The sequence below is a fragment of the Hylobates moloch genome, unplaced genomic scaffold (assembly GCF_009828535.3).
Source record: "Hylobates moloch isolate HMO894 unplaced genomic scaffold, HMol_V3 SCAFFOLD_5, whole genome shotgun sequence".
Lineage (NCBI taxonomy): Eukaryota > Metazoa > Chordata > Mammalia > Primates > Hylobatidae > Hylobates > Hylobates moloch.
The window spans coordinates 69,160,056-69,177,659 of NW_026652280.1; the positions used below are offsets into that span (position 1 = coordinate 69,160,056).

General features: G+C 47.3%; 1 long non-coding RNA gene across 1 annotated transcript in view; it reads left to right on the forward strand.

Moving 5' to 3' along the window:
• The window catches only part of LOC131383605 (uncharacterized), a 45,313-nt gene extending 33,032 nt beyond the window's left edge, over positions 1-12,281 (forward strand). The window contains exons 5-6 of the long non-coding RNA XR_009213761.1: positions 10,879-11,014; positions 12,105-12,281. This is a non-coding gene — a long non-coding RNA (uncharacterized LOC131383605). The remainder of the gene's footprint in view (positions 1-10,878; positions 11,015-12,104) is intronic.
• The last annotated feature ends 5,323 nt before the right edge of the window (positions 12,282-17,604 follow it).

Here is a 17,604-nt window from a genome sequence, read left to right on the forward strand (position 1 = left end):
ACTTCTAGCCACAGAAAAAGAAAAGTCCTATTCAGAAGAAGCATCAGCTGGGTGGGGTGGCTCACACCTGTAATCCCAGCACTTCAAGAGGCCGAGGTTAGAGGATAGCTTGAGTCCAGGAGTTCGAGACCAGCCTGGTTAACATGGCAAGATCCTGACTCAAAATAAATAAATAAATAAATAAAAATACAAGAAGCACCTTACCACAAGAAATGCAAGAAAGTTTTCAAAAACATTAGATTATGTTCTCAATAAATCTCAGTGAAACATGAACTTCATGAAGACAGTGATAAAGGCTGAAATATAAGATGAGATGCAGCAGGCCGCGGTGGCTCATGTCTGTAATCCCAGCACTTTGGGAAGCCAAGGTGGGCAGATCACCTGAGGTCAGGAGTTCGAGACCAGCCTGGCCAACATGGTGAAATCCCATCTCTATTAAAAATACAAAAAATTAGCTGGGCATGGTGGCGGGCACCTATAATCCCAGCTACTTGGGATGCTGAGGTAGGAGAATTACTTGAACCTGGGGGGCGGAGGTTGCAGTGAGCCAAGATTGCGCCATTGCACTCAAGCCTGGGAGACAGTGCGAGACACTCTGTCTCAAAAAAAAAAAAAAGATGTGATGGAAGGAAGCAGTGGCAATTCCATGGCGATAGGTGAGGTTTATAAGAGCAGAATAAATCCATAGCAAAAAAGCACAATGAGTGAGTATGGTACTACTGGTAGAATTTTTGAGAGGCAGTTTCAAGACAGAAGTTGAACTGATGGAGAAACCAGACTCTGCAGAGGCCTCCACCCTCCAGCTCAGGGGAAAGAGGGACCAGCAAGAGAACTGCCGATGTTTCCAATGGACAGCAGAGTTGGTAAAAGTAATTTAAACTGACATTACTCATTTTCAACCACTGAGATGTACTCTCCCTGCCCCCCGACCCCATCCCATAAGCCTCCAGTTCATCTGGCCCCAGGGGTCTTCAGAGACCAAACCTCAAGTTCAGGAGAGAGAAGACTGTTCATCTTATGATACTGAGGGCTGAGTCTGAAGCTGGGGTGAGTCATCCATCCAGGGAGTACTCTTGGAAGGCCATACTAACAAGGCTTTGGCTATTTTAGGATTAGTTTGTGGGGATTAGTAGGGCCTGTCACAGATATCCAGTGAGACTTCGGTGAACAGGCTATGGATAATACAGTCCATTATGTGTATACAATTTTTGCTACTATGTAAACATCAGAAGGGCATGTGTGGAGACAACTAACACAAATAGGCAAAAATAAAAATATTGGTATTTGAGGCGCAGAGACAACGAGTGAGTGCCTTGCTTCCTGCCCTGGCCTTGGTGGCACTGTCATAATTGTGGGGCCGCCCTCATTGTGCTCAAGCAATTACCCTGTAGCAGGCTGCCTGGGCTCTGCAGCCAGACCCATCCCCCAGAAAATGAGAGGAACATCTTCGTAGAGTTGTTGTGAGGGTTAAATTAACTCGTACACAGCACATTAAAAAGTCTAAGTTGTGGCCGGGAGCGGTGGCTCATGCCTGTAATCCAGCACTTTGGGAGGCCGAGGCGGGCGGATCACGAGGTCAAGAGATAGAGACCATTCTGGCCAATATGGTGAAACCCCGTCTCTACTAAAAGTACAAAAATTAGCTGGGCATGGTGGCGCTTGCCTGTAGTCCCAGCTACTCGGGAGGCTGAGGCAGGAGAATTGCTTGAACCCCGGAGGCGGAGGTTGCAGTGAGCTGAGATCACGCCAATGCACTCCAGCCTGGCGACAGAGACTCTGTCTCAAAAAAAAAAAAAAAAAAAGTCTAAGTTGTTAGCTCTATTTCTTGTCTGTCTTCCCACTGAATTATGCACCTCTGCATATGGAGGCCATGTCTGTTTGATTCTCCAAAGCATGCCTAGTATCTAGTAGAGCACTACAGCAAAAAGTGTAGGATAAATGCTTGTTAAAAACCTGGATTTTAGTTTAAAAAATAACATTTTTAAACTAAATGGTTTTCAGCAAAAAGTGAAACCTATCATTTCTGCGTTTCCTCATTGGGACGCCTCTGGTTTTGCTCTTGTCGCCCCGTGTAGCAGTTTAGATTTGTCATCAATTACAAAAGACACAGAGTAGGCCGGGCACGGTGGCTCACGCTCGTAATCCCAGCACTTTGGGAGGCCGAGGCGGGCGGATCACGAGGTGAGGAGATCGAGACCACGGTGAAACCCCGTCTCTACTAAAAACACACAAAAAATTAGCCGGGCGTGGTGGTGGGCGCCTGTAGTCCCAGCTACTCGGAGAGGCTGAGGCAGGAGAATGGGGTGAACCCAAGAGGCGGAGCTTGCAGTGAGCCGAGATCGCGCCACTGCACTCCAGCCTGGGCGACAGAGCGAGATACCGCCTCAAAAAAACAAAACAAAAAAAAAACAAAAGACACAGAGTAACCTGGCCTCTGTACTGTTCACCCATCTGTTGCTCTTTCACTAGGCAAACTCCTCACAGGCGATAAACGAACTTAACCCTAAAAGAAAATGAAGTCACCTGCATCTGAATGTAGTTCTGCAAGGCTGAGTCTGTGTTTCTGGCCCTGCCTGTGCCGCTGATGGGCCTGCCAGGATCGTCTTCACTTGTTTTCTGCCCTTCAGTTCAGTTTCCTTATCTGTGAAGTCAGCTTTAGGCTTTGTTCCTGACAATGGGAGGGTTGGGAAAGGTGAGGGGCTGGGAGAAAGAAGGGAGGGTGAACAGGTAGAGTCTACACTCGCCTTCCCCTGCCCCTAGCAAAGCTGCCCCTGCCCCTAGCAAAGCTGCCCCTGCCCCTAGCAAAGCTGCCCCTGCCCCTGCCAAAGGCATTGAACTTCCACTTCCAAAAAGAAGTTGCTTCTGCCACATGCTTTGAAAATGGCTTCACTCAATAATTGCCAAAGTTTCTTTCAGCTTGGACAGACTTTGACTCAGTCCACTCCTGCTTTGGAAGCGTATATATATCTTTTATAACTTCAAAACTCTGACCAGAGGGAAATGAGTTCAATATATGGCTAAATAAGAGTAATGAAGTAGTGAAATGTAGGGTCTTTGTTAACTTTGATCTTTAACAGCAACACGTACATGTACAAATTCTCTCCCACCTGCCCCACCTGCCACCCATTCTAAACCCTTTCTTCATCCTGCGTTGAGTTCTAGTTTCAGTTAAACTTGTCATCTCCATCAAATCACCCAGGTAGGGCAGGAGGTCATTTTCTTTATCTATCGATCACTCTATCTATCTATCATCTCTCACCATAGCAGTTCACTCTGGAATGAAAGACTCAACTTTGTGGTTTCCTGAACATGTCAAATTCCTATCTGCCTTCATAGCTCTCTGTATGCGTATTCCCTCTTGCTGAGGAAGTTACTTCTTCACCGTTTACCCATTGAACATTCAGATATCCCATACTGTGATCTCCGGAGCCTACCTCTTTATAATTTATATCACATGTAATTACGGTTATTTAAGTATGTATTTCCTCTCCTAAACTCTGAGTTCCTCCAGGGCTGGGACCACATCAGAATCACCTATTCCTTGCACTGAGCAGACACTAGATATTTATCAGGTGCTCAGGAATGTCTGATCAATACTGAATGCAGAGTTGTGGAAATGTGCATTCATTATAGCTCTCATAGTAGGTTTCTAGTGTCAGCTTTTGTAGTCTCATACTAAGGGAAGGAGACTTTGATGACTGTAGATAGATTGGGTGTTTATCAAACATGGTAATGCAGGGGTCTTAAGACACCTGCTTAGGACGAGAAACCTCACAAGTGATTCCAGGCACGGACAGCCACGCCGAAGGAGGCCGAAAACTACACATGCCCTCCTTTTAGTGTCCCAGAAAGGAAATGAGACATCAGATCGTGGGAATTACTGGGGACAGTGAGAAGCTCAACCAGGGAAAGGGAATATTTAAGGACATCATATCAGCTATTTTCAGATTTTCCAATAGCAATCATGTCAGTGAGAGACTATATTTGCCCAAAGCTTTTGCATGTTGCAGAGTAAGGACCAGTGTGATGGAGATGTCGGTGTAATTTCAGGAGGAAGTGCTGAAACTTTCCTCTGTCTTACAGTGGAGTAACTTTCCTCTGTCTTACAGTGGAGTAGCTTGCCTCTGGAGCACACTCTCCTGCCCCTGACCATGAGGGTCCCGGCCCATGTCGGAGAACCTTGGCAAGGGTACCCACTTCACAGGGCCCGTTAGACCAGATGTGCTCTAACAGCCCTTCTTCAAGCCTTGGGGTTTCTGGTTCCACAGTTTGGGAAAAGAGAAATACTGAGCAAAGATAATCAATACGGAAGGATAGCTTTGTGATTTTTGCTACCCAAGAATGATACTAAATTATTAAATTCCCCCACCCCACACAATGATAAACTTCGGTTTGTTGCTCAAGATAAAAACAATCTGTGAATAAGACTTTGTCATAAAATGAGCTGTCTACTTCCTAAGCTTATTTGAGCCCTGACCCCCAACCTGTGAGGTGGCTTGTCATTGTATCTCTTCTTATTGCTTGGTGGAGGAGTCAGAATTAATAGTGGGGAATATCCCTTTCTGGCCTGTTTTCAATTATCAGAAGATTTAGCTGGCTCGGAGGTGGGGGACTCTGCTGTCTCTGCTGCCCTACGACCTCCTTAGTTCCTTTTATCTCTTTCTGGATGCCCCCGGTCCCAGCATGCCATGCTGCACTGGCTAAATAAACCCGTAAATCTAGCTTTTGTGCCCTGCTAATCCTTTTATTTCCTAAATCTTATTTAATCCGAAAGGCTTCCTTTCATCTCTTGAACTGTCTGCTGGGTCACTCACCCGTCCTATCAGCAGTCCTTGCAAACCCTGGACAGAGCCAAAAAGCTTCCCATAGTCTCCGGATTCTTATTAGGTGCTGGTGGACTAGGGGACACCTGCCAAGTGGCACTCTGGAGAAAGGCCCCACCTGCAGGGGTCTGCTGCACTCAGGGAAAGATGAGACCTGTGCACTGCTCACCTGGACACTGCCCCGCCTGCCAGCAAAACCAGCCCCTCTCCTCTGCGATGCTCTGGGATGATGAAAGCAGAAAGGTTGCCTCTCTGGCCTCCGGGACTTTGGACCACAGGCCAATGACAAAATTAATCTGGGCACAAAGAAACACAGAAGGGCCATTTCCTGCTAAGTACAATTTGGTTTTTGTCTAACTTAAGTAAAGATAAGCCCTGGGTTTGGGGAAAAAGAGCAGTAATTAAGACAATTTCACTGTCTAACGACAGGAAACAGGCAAATTCATACAACATCCAAAATGACCATTTGCATCTCAACTCCTCCTAGATGCTTATTTGGAAAAAGGATGTAATAGGAAATTAAAATCTCAGACATCACGTTTGTAACTTTTTTGTCATCAGCATTTGTTTGCTGACTTTGAGAGTTTGACTCCCCTGCCTTCCCTGTCCCGAGCGTTCCTGCTCCTTCCTGTAAAGACCCACACTTTTTGGCCTGTTCCTTTATTGTCTTATGATTGTTCCTGTATTGTTACTTATTAGACCTGTTTTCGTGAGAGTAGTTGAAAAATCCCTGGACTTAGTGTCGAGAGCATTCCATCCATCTTTAACGTAGGCTTTTTACCACCTGTCTGATGTTAGTGAAGACACGGCAAGCCCCACTGCTTCCATTTTCCCAAATGTAAACTAGGAAAGTGATATTGGCCTGGCAGCATCGGAGAAGGATTAAATGAGATGAGAAATGTAAAGCAACTGAGAGAGCAATACATAGCAGGCCAAAAAAAAAAAAAAAAAAAAAAACCAGCTTCATTGTCTACAAAGTTTTTGTGAGGATTCATGAGCTAATGTGTGTGCAAGTGATTTGTACTCTCGAGAGGACAATATGAGTATAAATGATGCTTGCATACGCCTTGTTTCCCCAGTGAGGCTGTAGAAGCATATGAATTATAAGAATGTTAGTGAGGGTGGGGCGCAGTGGCTCACGCCTGTAATCCCAACACTTTGGGAGGCCGAGGCGGGTGGATCACCTGAGGTGAGGAGTTCGAGACCACCCTGGCCAACATGGTGAAACCCTGTCTCTACTAAAAATACAAAAAAATTAGCTGGATGTGGTGGTGGGCGCCTGTAATCCCAGCTACTCGAGAAGCTGAGGCAGGAGAATCGCTTGAACCCGGGAGACGAAGTTTGCCATGAGCTGAGATCGCACCACTGCACTCCAGCCTGGGCAACAAGAGCGAAACTCCATCTCAAAAAAAAAAAATGATAACAATGATAAGGATGTTAGTAGATCTCCAACACGCACCCTTCCCCCTACTGCTGCCTTGCCAGGAACTGGAAAATAATCATATCAATAATAAATCAAGGAAATGAGTATCTCCAAGGCCAATGTGATTAGCAACTGGTTCTAGTTTAATTAACCAATGTATGGACCAAGCTAAAGAAAAACTCTCTTATTAGACAAGCCAATGGGATGGAGAAAATAGGAAAGATGGAGAGGACCAGCTCTCCAGGAAGGGAGATGCAGTGCTGGAGGACAGGAGCTCTCTGACCAGCAGCTACCTGGCTGCAAGATATTCAAAGCAACCTACTTCTCCTTTCTTTAAACCCACTGTTTCTAAGCAACCTTCTGACCACAGCTTCTCTCTCCCAGTCCCTTCCTACTTGGCAGGTGCACCTTGGATGGCAGTCCAATTCATAGAAAGAGTCTTCTTCATAGTTACTTAATGCTTTGCTAGTTTGGGCTGCAGAGCAGTCTCTCTCGAGGTGGGATAGTGTGAGTCCAGTGTCAGGAGTCTGACCTTTGCTGAGGGTGCTGCTAACTGTTAGCTCCTGGGCCCTCCATGCTGAGGACCAGAGTCTAGATGATTTGAGTTGCCTGCGGTCCTGCCATAAGGAGAGTCTTTTGAGTAATACCATCCCCTGTCTGGAAGTACTCTTTAGATTTAGTCAAAGACACTGGGAATCCAAGCCTTACTATCGGTTTCTTTGGATTTCTCCTGAAGTATTCAGCATAGTGCTTTACTTAAACAGGTGCTGAAATCATTCACTGTATAGAAATGTGGAATATTTGCTTTTTAATACTTTAAGATGATCGTCTGGATGGTCTGCCATCCTGGTGTGGACCTCAGCCAGACACATTCCTGAGTGATAACCTTCCCCAGGCATTTCTGTGCCCACCTGTGCTCTGAATGGAGCTGCAGTGTCACATATGAGACCCTTACAGGTCACCTGAGCCCTCTTTCCTTCTTTTCCATGTTCCTAAAACATCTTTGTGATTTTTGCTACCCAAGAACGATATGAAATTCCCCCTTCTCACACAATGATTAACTTTGGTTTGTTGCTCAAGATAAAAATGATCTGTGAATAAGACTTTTTCATAAAATGAGCTGTCTACTTCCTAAGCTTATTTGAGCCCTGACCCCCAACCTGCAAGGTGGCTTGTCATTGTAACTCTTCCTGTAATGTGACTTGCTTTGTAGAACTTATTTCATTCTTTATTGCTTTGTAAATTGTTTTTTATATTCTTCTAGCTCCCCTAAATTATCAGCATCTAGAAAAGGTCCCTGTTATATTTCATCTTAGAAATGCCCTGTACAAAAATGATCCAGTAAAGAGCTCAGTCCCTATTTTTTTTAAAAGAATTATGCCGCTTCCTGAATATGGCTCCCTTGAACTTCTCAAGCCTTGCTCTTACCTTATCACACATTAAAGCTGGTTCTAATCTGTTTAGTGTGATGTCAACCTGGGAGAACTTAAATTTTTGTAAAAAGCCACATTTTTAACCTATAGGATTCCACGAGAAATAATTGATATTTCTAAGGTGAAAAATGTCACTGAAGGAAGGAAGGGCTATGCTGTGTGCCTTTCCACTGAAGAACTGAAAGAAGCTGTGGTGCTGGATGGCTAGGGGTTGGGGGAGAATGGTGGTGATGGCCAACCCAGGGGCCCCTTCCCCACCCACAGGCCAGGAGGTCCAAAAAGTAGGTGGGTTACTCCAAGTATGTAATTGTTATAGAAACAGACCCGCCCTCTCCCTTGAACCATTTGTTTGAATGTTCGAGTTTGTTAATTCTAGGGAGTTTTTGAATGTCCAAATTTTAAATGCTTTGAAGGTTATAATGATAGTTTTCCCTTAAGAAATAGGTTGTTTAATAGTGTGTTAAGATGTTGCTTAACTCTTATAGTATGCAGTTTTCTAAAAATAGAAAATGTGGGGCCGGGCACCGTGGCTCATCCTGTAATTCCAATACTGAGAGGCTGAGGTGGGAGGATCACTTGAGCCAGGAGTTTAAGACCAGTCTGGGTAAAATGACAAAACCCTGTCTCTACAAAAAAAAAGAAAAAAAAAATCCAAAAAAAAAAAAAAGTCTGACATGGTGACACCTGCTTGTACCTGTAGTCCCAGCTACTCAGGAGACTGAGGTGGGAGAATCACCTGAGCCCAGGAAGTCAAGGCTGCAGTGAGCCATGATCATGCCACTGCACTCCGGCCTGGGCAACACAGCAAGACCCTGTCTCAAAAAAAAAAAAAAAAGAAAGAAAAGAAAAAGAAGGAAACTGATCTTTAAGGGATTTATGGCCTTAAAAAGAGAGAGAAAGAAGGTCAACACAAAGTGTGTAAAGACACAATGGCAGCAACCTGTAAACATAGACATCGATGGAACAGCTGGGCAGAGAGGGACACACAGGCGATAAGGGGTTTTCACAAGAAATTTGAACAATTAGAAACATTTTCCAAAGCCCAGAACACATAAATCTGAGCAAAACAACCCTTCCAGGCTGGCAAGAGGAGAAGCAGATGTGATGTGGGAACCACTTAGAGAGGGGACTGTTTGTCCTTAGTGTCCCCTCCTGTGACCTAACGAAAGGTCCCCATGGGGTGCGCCCCGCCCGTCATTCCCTTGTGCTGGGTTTTGTGCTCCATGGCCAAGGTCTCCGCCCGGGGTCCCTTGCTAGGCACGCCACACAAAACACGCAGTGCACGTGTGCACACTCCATGTCCCTGGAGGGCAGGAATGTGGGTGTGGAGCAAGAGGCCAGAGGCTTCGGAGGCTCCCCACCCCAAATCCTAAGAGCATAGTCATTAAGTGTCCTCAAAATACTTCACGAAAATAGCCCGAGACATTAACAGCAAGGCGTTTCCATTACTAGCACTACCCAGCTTGCTAATGCTTGCTAGCCCTGTGCTTCTCAAATGTGAAAGACGTAGAACTCCCTCAGAAGGGAAACATTCTGTTGCATTCCTAGAGTTAACCTAAACCTATTTTTGTTACAGTATTTACATACATAAACACTACATTAACATAAATAAACACTACATTATGTCTAGAGTCCTTGTATTCTTAATCAACTCTAAAACCTGGAATTGACTGGATTACATTTTCCAGTATTAGGCAGAATGGGGGCTCAAGATAAAAGTTCAGCTCAATTAGACAGATAGAAGGTTGCGTTTTTGTACCCAAGATGATGTGATTCTGAAAAATAGACCTGCTACAATATGTTCAAATATATACACAACCTTTAAAATCATTTCATATACCTGCATAATGATATGAGTATCACTTTTTAAGAAATGCTGCTGTGATGGAAATTAAAGCCTATTAGTCCACAAAGTTAAAAAGAAAAACATCCCTGGTGGGACGAATGCATTTACCTAAATTCCCCGGGTTTAACCTGTAGAGTTCCATGAAAAACTCTTGATGTTTCCAAGTTGAAAAAGGTCACAGAAGGATCCAGTACGGAGAGCTATGCTCTTTTCACTAAAGAGCAGATTCAAGCCCTTGGTGCAAGGCTAGTGGGATGATAGGAGAATGGTGGAAGTGGCAGAATATGTCTGTCCAGTGAGAATGTCTTTAAGTCGACTTTTTTGGGGGCGTTAATCTTTAAAACATACTTGTATTAGAGACTTTTTCTCCAGATCACAGATGAGGGACAGAGTCTGCCAGGTGAATGGAATAGCAGGAGCTGCCCCATCTCCCCTGACCAACTCAGTGAACCTGGGTTTGAAGAAGATGGAAAGAGGAGAGAACATCTTGTGCATCTTCTGCAAAATATGTTCTCCCGTCTCCAGTCTCCACATTTGTAAAGTAGAGCTGAGAGGACTTAGCTCGTGAGGCACGCCAGTGTGTGCCCTGGCAGGCAATAGGCACTTGATAAACACCATTTTCTACTCCCAGGATTAATTTTTTTCTTCTTAATGATTAAAAGCAGGTAGGCCATTAAAAGGATGTTCAGAAAGCACTCCCGTTGCACACAATATCTTCTCCTTGTCCACTGGGGTGGGCAACAGCAGGGTCCCTTCTCATGTGCCCAGATGAAGTAGGGAAAGTGTTGACAGGGACAGGAGCCAGACCCCCAGATTAGTGAACCCTGAAATAGATGGACACGGCAGAGCGGGGCCCACAAGGAGACACCTGGGGGTGAGAAGCGGCCACGAGGGAAGGTGGGCGAAGAGTAAGAACAGCCAGGATGCCTGTACAAAGGGCTTGTTAGGCTGGGTGTCTGTCATCTCATTTTTTTCCTTTGTTTTATTCTTTTTAAACGTGGATTTTTTTTTTTTTAATAGAGTCTCACGTTGTCACCTAGGCTGGAGTGCAGTGGCGTGATCTTGGCTCACTGCAGCCTCAATCTCTTAGGCTCAAGCGATCCTCCCACCTCAATCCTTACAAGTAGCTGGGACTACAGGCACATGCCACCTGACGAATTTTTTTGTATTTTTTTATAGAGGCAGGATTTCACCATGTTGCCCAGGCTGGTCTTGAACTCCTGAGTTCAAGTGATCCACCCACCTCAGCCTCCCAAAGTGCTAGGTTGACAGGCGTGAGCCACACACCCAGCCTGTCATCCCATTTAAGTGCTCTCATACTCACATTTCACGGTGTGTGTCTGTATTCCAAAGGTGATGACGGATGTCCGCGAAAGTAAACTGGATCGGACACATATGAAGGGCCAAGCACGTTGCAGACGTCATCATCGCTGCTCTCACAATGCCCTGAAAGATTTTCCCAGATGTAGATACTTGGCAATTCACTAAGGTAATGGTTTGTACTTGTGATTTTCATTCTTCTCCAAATGTTTTTAAACAAATAGTTATTTAGACTGATGGATTCTAACAAATGAAGAAAGATTCGTGAAATAGGCTTAGGACAAGGTGGCTTTATATGTACAACTGAACTGGTTGTTTAACTTCAGATTTTTAGCTTCCACATTTATTGAATGAGAAAAAATAAGATCTAACTTTTGAGGTTAAATTTATTTTTAAAAGGACACACATTTATTGAAAAACACCGAAAAATCAAAGTCCCAATTCCAAGAACTCCCTCAGTCATGGTCAAACTAGACTTTTCCTAGTCACTGTCTGGGAAGTTGGGCTGTGAAAACTGGAAAGTTTCATAAATAGAGTTGAAGCTGCCACCGTCCTGAGTGTCATCATCGGGACCTTTGGCTGGTGATGGCTCTAGCTTTGTGGTCTTGTCACAAAGGTTCTGCCTGGATACGTGCAAACCTGGGCTGAAATCCCAGCTGCGCCTATGAGAAGTCTACCTCAAATTTAAAAACAACAATCAAAAAGAGTTAAGTCACACAGCCTGGGAATGGCAGATGGGGAATTTGTAACAGGGTTGTGGAGCCCAGAGCTGCTGCTCACACCAGTACGGTATCACAGTGTCTCTTGGCACTAGAGATGGTTTCACTCCTCTTCCTTATTTTAAAAGCATGTTGTTCTTCACTGAATTTATTTTTGCCTCCCCTTGTCTGGTGCCTCCTCAAGAAGCTCTTGAGAAAACAGGTAAGTGATAAAATAAGCAGCTGGAGAGGCGGCTGCCAAGTGAGCTATGTAGGAAGGACCCGCACCCCTGGGGTACATCCCAGAGGAATCTTACTCCCAGCAATATCCTGTTGACATCTCAGGACCCTGTTGGGGAGCAGAGCCAGCCAGCCTGCTGCTGGAGAAGCCTCTAGAAATGTCCTTGCCTCTAGAAGTTCCCTTCGTTTCGTGGATAATTGAACTGTGATGTGAGGCAGTCTGGGCCTGCCTGGAAAAGGTTTTCTTTCAGCCAGTATGCTGGGGAGCAGGCAGCTTGTTCACTGACCAGGAGTGAACCCTCTCCCCCTTCCCTTGCTCAGGTGCTGGAGGAGGCAGTGGCTTTCAGGTAACCTGACATCCCAGGAGGTGATCCAGCCCACTCTCACAAGGAAGCTGTTCCCAGTCTTCCATGGGAACCAGATGAAGAAATAATAAAGAAAATGCCAAGAAAATTAGCCCCGCAAGCCAGGAAGCCCGGGGCCTTTGCTCAGCCCACAGGCCACAAGAGACAGTGCCAGGTATTCAGAAAACCCCATCCATGGGTCAGGCATGGCTCCCGGAACCTCCTAGGGATGCAGATGTGGGGTCGTTGAGAAGCTCGGCTTCTTCAAGTCATTTGGAATGACATGGGATTTTTCAGTGTCACCTCCCTCTGCATCATGGCTGGGCTGAGTGACCCTCACTGTGGACAAGGACCATGCTGTATACTCTGGGGGCTGCCAACCCCCCCAGGGCCCGACCTTGCTGAAGGGTAAGCTCATGTGATCAAGGAGCTCTGATGCCTCTGCACATGTGGTGAGGGCCAGGAGGCATCTGACAGCAATCCCGGAGCAGCCTAACCCATGAAATGGAGAGGAGTTACCCCAACCAGAGGGGTCTGGGACAGGGCCTGCAGAGGAGACCTGAGTGACAGCGTCGTGGCCAAAAGAAAAGGTGCCTGGGCATCCACATACTCTTGTCCATTCTGTCATTCCTAAATCTCTATTCTCTGCATTGCCAGTGGCTGCCTGGCCTGCATCCTCATTCACAGCTCAGGTCCCTCCCAGTTCCCTTTATTGTCAGCTCCACTCTTGCTCTGCACAGGCTGTGCTCCTCCCCTGCAGCCATGCCACCTCCCACTTACCCTCTGACCTCAGGGTGTCTGCAGAGCCCACTGCAGCTCCCTTGAACTGAGACCAAGGAGGCACCGCTCATGACCTTTGCTTTGGAAACTTCCACTGTTTCTTTCCTCTCCTACCCTCTAACCATGAATCTGATAAATGATCCATGGTCCTTTGATAACAGGTGTTGGTGGTTAACATCTGACTCTACAGTCAGCCGTCTGCATTTTAACAGAGGCACTTACGAGAATGCCCTGACAAGTCTGGTCTCACCAGCATTGCAAGCAGCAGGGCCCACCTTGCAGGGTGGGCTGGGGGATGTTATTAGGCAGACAGAGCATTTTTGTCTCTATAATCAAAGCACTGAATAACATGTTTATTCCACTTCTCCTAAAACTTGTCGAGGCCCAGCTGGCACCCACCCACCATGCTATGGTCTGGCTCTGTGTCCCCACCCAAATCTTATCCTGAATTTTACTCCCATAATTCCCACATGTTGTGGGAGGGACCCAGTGAGAGATAATTGAATCATGGAGACAGTTTCCCCCATACTGTTCTCATGGTAGTGAATACACCTCACAAGATCTGATGGTTTTATCAGGGGTTTCCACGTTTATGTCTTCCTCTCTCTTTGCCTGCTGCCATCCATGTAAGATGTGACTTGCTCCTCTTTGCCTTCCACCATGATTTTGAGGCTTCCCCAGCCACTGGACCTGTAAGTCCAATTAAACCTCTTTCTTTTGTAAATTGCCCAGTCTCAGGTATGTCTTTAACAGCAGCATGAAAACAAGCTAATACACAACCCACCAGACCACCCCTCCAGTATGCTCACACGCCCCCTTGCAAGGGACTGCAAACTGGCCAGAGGGCAAGGGTGTCCCTTTTCTAAGAGTTATGGCTCATATCAGACAGAAACTCTCCCTACTCTAGTATTTATAGAGTGAGATCACTACATTGAGTGATACAGTAAATACAATGTGTATGTAAATATCACATAAAATTCAACCAAAAATTTTCTGCAAATATGACATGCTTCCCTTTGCTTTTTCACATACATGTCATGTCCTGCCATGGGACTTTAGTGTCATAGAAAGAACAAGAGTTTGGTGTCGGACAGTTATGTTTTCAGATCCTGGTGTCAGGCTACTGCCAGGGAAGATGAACCCATCCTCAAACCCGCAACACCCTTCTGGAAGGGACCTCCTCTCATAGGTACTCAGACCTCTTTATCATAATGAGAGGATGCAAGCACCTGTCTGGGATGGCCCACCATGTCTCTGCAGATGGTGGGCTCACAGCTTGCAGGCCCCACAGCCCAGGGCTTTCCTGCACAGCTGAGAGGAAACTCCCGTCTCAGGACTTCCAGCCGGGAAGAAGTTCCAGTCCATGCCCACATATGACCAGCACTGTGTACACAAGCGGTATCTGCTTATAACCTGTAAATACGGATTTCACTCAGAATTCTGTCTTTGCCCTTCTCACCACTTGACATGCTCTTTTGAAGGGATGTCAGCTGCTACTCATAAGTCCAAAGTCCTAACCTCATGACTCCAGCTGAAACCCTTTTCTTGAGGTAGCTCTCTATTTCCCAAGGCCTGCTGCACGTCTCCATTTAGAGACTCACAGGCATCACAAATTCAGCATGTCCATGCCTGAATGATCATCTTTGCTCCCAAACCTGCCTCTTCTCCTGTATCTTCTGACTCAAACACTGTCACACACTCAGTCGTCCCAACTAGCGTCTGTGGAGTCGTCGTTTCTGGTGTCTTTCCTTCCCGGCCTCCTTTCCCTCACATCTGAGAAGTGCAAAAATCCCATGGGTGTCACTCCGTCTGTGCCTCTGCAGCTGGCCCCCTCTCTAGCCCCTCCCACTCTCCTCGCCTTCTCCCGCCTGGACAATCTCAGCTGCATCCTTAATAGGATCTATGCCACAGGCTCTGCAGGAATGGCCTTCCTGCTCTCCTCTGAGCATGCACGCGTTTTCCTGCACCTTCACATCTGCTGCAGGAGGCCTTCACGTTTGATGCTTCATGTTTGATGCAAAGCCATCTCTAAACCCTGTACTGGCCTCGCATGCCCCTTCTGGGTTGGACCCTGAAAACCTGGGGCTGTAGTGATCTGATCTTCAGAGCTGGGTCTGTGTCCTGCAGAGCAGATAAGTGGCATGTTGAGTGTGTTCCATAAATGTCGTTGATGTTAAGAGTGGACGAATGGGCCAGGCACGGTGGCTCATGCCTGTAATCCCAGAATTTTGGGAGGCCGAGGCAGTTGGATTGTTTGAGGTCAGGAGTTCAAGACCATACTGGGCAACATGGCGAAACCCCATCTCTACTAAAAATACAAAAATTAGCCGGGCAGTGGTGGCGCATGCCTGTAATCCCAGCTACTTGGAAGGCTGAAGCGGGAGAATCGCTTGAGCCTGGGAGGCGGTGGTTGCGGTGAGCTGAGATTGCACCACTGCACTCCAGGGTGGGCGGCAGAGCAAGACCCCATCTCAAAAAAAAAAAAAGTAGATGAATGGGTGAGCCTGGTAACCTTTGAAGAAATAAGCACAGGATATAAAAATGAACATTAGCACTAACACACTGCTATAGACTGAATGTTTGTGTCCACCCTGTGCCGAGAAGAGGGATTTGAGGTGCTGCCTGGGGAGGCAGGAATGGGGTGGCCTGGAAGGTGACTTCTGAGTGAAGACTGGGGGAAAGGAGACTCCTCGAGGGACTGTCCAGGTAGAGAAACAGCACACACAAGGACCAAGGAGTGGCGGGGGCGTTCCTGGAGCTGCAAGTTACAGAAAAGGGGCCACTTGGCATCAAAGCTGTGCAGTGCATCAGAGAAAACATCAATGGAAAAATGAACCCATTCAACCTGGCTCCCAGAAAAATAAAATGTTGTGGACGGGGGCGGGAAGAGTGAGGAACAAGGAAGGAGACAGCAACTGTGGGTGCCCTGGCAGGAGCTGCGACACCCCTGCCCTGACCTCACTCCTGGCTGGACCTCGGAGTTTCCAGCTTCCTCCTGGGCACTCGGTGGCAGGCCTGTGGGGGTGACCACATCACTAGGGATTTCACCACAGCCTGGCCTCCACTGCCAGAGGGGCCAGCAGGCTGCAGATTCCCTGGGAGCACTGGCCGGGGCCCAGCGGGCGGGCCAGCCACTCAATCGGGCACTGTCCGCATGCCCCTGTGGCCCACTCTCTGCAGGAACTGCGCAAACCTCGGACAAGGGGCCTCAGAGAAGAAGTTGGCCACTAGCCCTGCTGTGGCAAAGAAAATTTGAAGGGGGGGGATTATTTCCAGTAACAGAAAGAAGTGGCTCAAACGGTGAGTTCACAGAGGGAGACTGTGGTGCTTTGGAGGTGTCTGCAGCAGCGAGGAGAACCGCCCTGAACCTGCGCAGCCTCAGCTTCTGCCCCTTGCAAGCAGGGCGCGTGCCTTAGTGGTGATAACGGTGTGTTTGCCCGTCGCACATAGTCCCTGACTGGTGCTCAGCCTTGCCCTGTGTGAGGCCGGGGAAGGAGGTGCATGTTCAAAGACAGCATGGCCGAGTCCACGGATGACAGGGACCCAGCCATCAAGAGCCTGCCCCTGTGATCAGCCCCAGGGGCCCTGCACTGTCCCATCTACAGCAAGCGCACCCTTTCCCTCTGCTGTCCCTCGTTCCTCACAGCTCCCCCACTACTCTGTTAGCGCCACGCGGACAACTGCAAAGCACTGAGCATTAAACTCCTGAGGCCCTCCTGTCCCCCAGAATTAGTGTGAATTCACTTAATCAGATTCTTTTTCGGAACTTGCCTGACTGAGACAGTGGGAATGTTAAAGTCTTGAGGAGGAGGAAAGGGCAGTTTTCAAGCTGGGGAGCTGGGGCCCTGGGCCACAGCAGAATGCCTGGGAGGTGGGGTGGGGTCTTTCCAGATGTACTCGAGGCTGTGCTAGGCACCCAGAGCCATGGGCCTGGTGCCCGTGGTCCACAGACCAGACTTGGAACAGCAGCAGCGTGGGCTCCAGCATGGGACTGCCGGGTCTCCCTCTGCTCCATCACTCAGGGAAGGATGCAAACAGGAGGCCATCGAGCTCCCGCAGCCTCTGTGTTCTGATCTGCAAAGGCAAGTACCAACAGTGCCCTCTCAAGGGGTCACTTTGAGGAGCAAATGAGACGAATTCTGCAAAATGCTGAACATAGCACCTGGCATCAAGTATTCCCTTTTGTTGGGTTGGGCATCATAGTAACAGGTAAAGGCTGCAAGACCGGGGGCTGGATTCCAGCACTCAGGTGGAACAGGAGGCTGCAGGCTCCATCCCTGCCCTCCCCAAATCTGAGAAAACGGACGGATGAATGGGGCGGCTGACGGCACCCCTCCTGTGGCCCTGCAGTGGGTGTGCTTGCCTGTTGTCCTGCCTGCCCTCTGCTTAATCACAAGGCCTCCCCACCAGTGACAGAGACATCTCCTATGGGAAGGGTGGAAGCCTGCTTCAAAGAACATATCTGTAATCCTGAGATACTGAGCTTTAAATAAATTAGTGGGGCACTGTGTTATCAAAGCTAAGATGCTATCTATTGGAAGACACATCATTAATTTATGTTTTCAAGAGAATACAAATATATTATCAGTTAAACTGATTGATTGGAAGTTACATCCTGAATTCAGAGATGTTAAGACACTGGGAGGGAGGGTGTATTTGAGAATTGAAAAAATATGCTGTAGCATTTTGGCTTATAT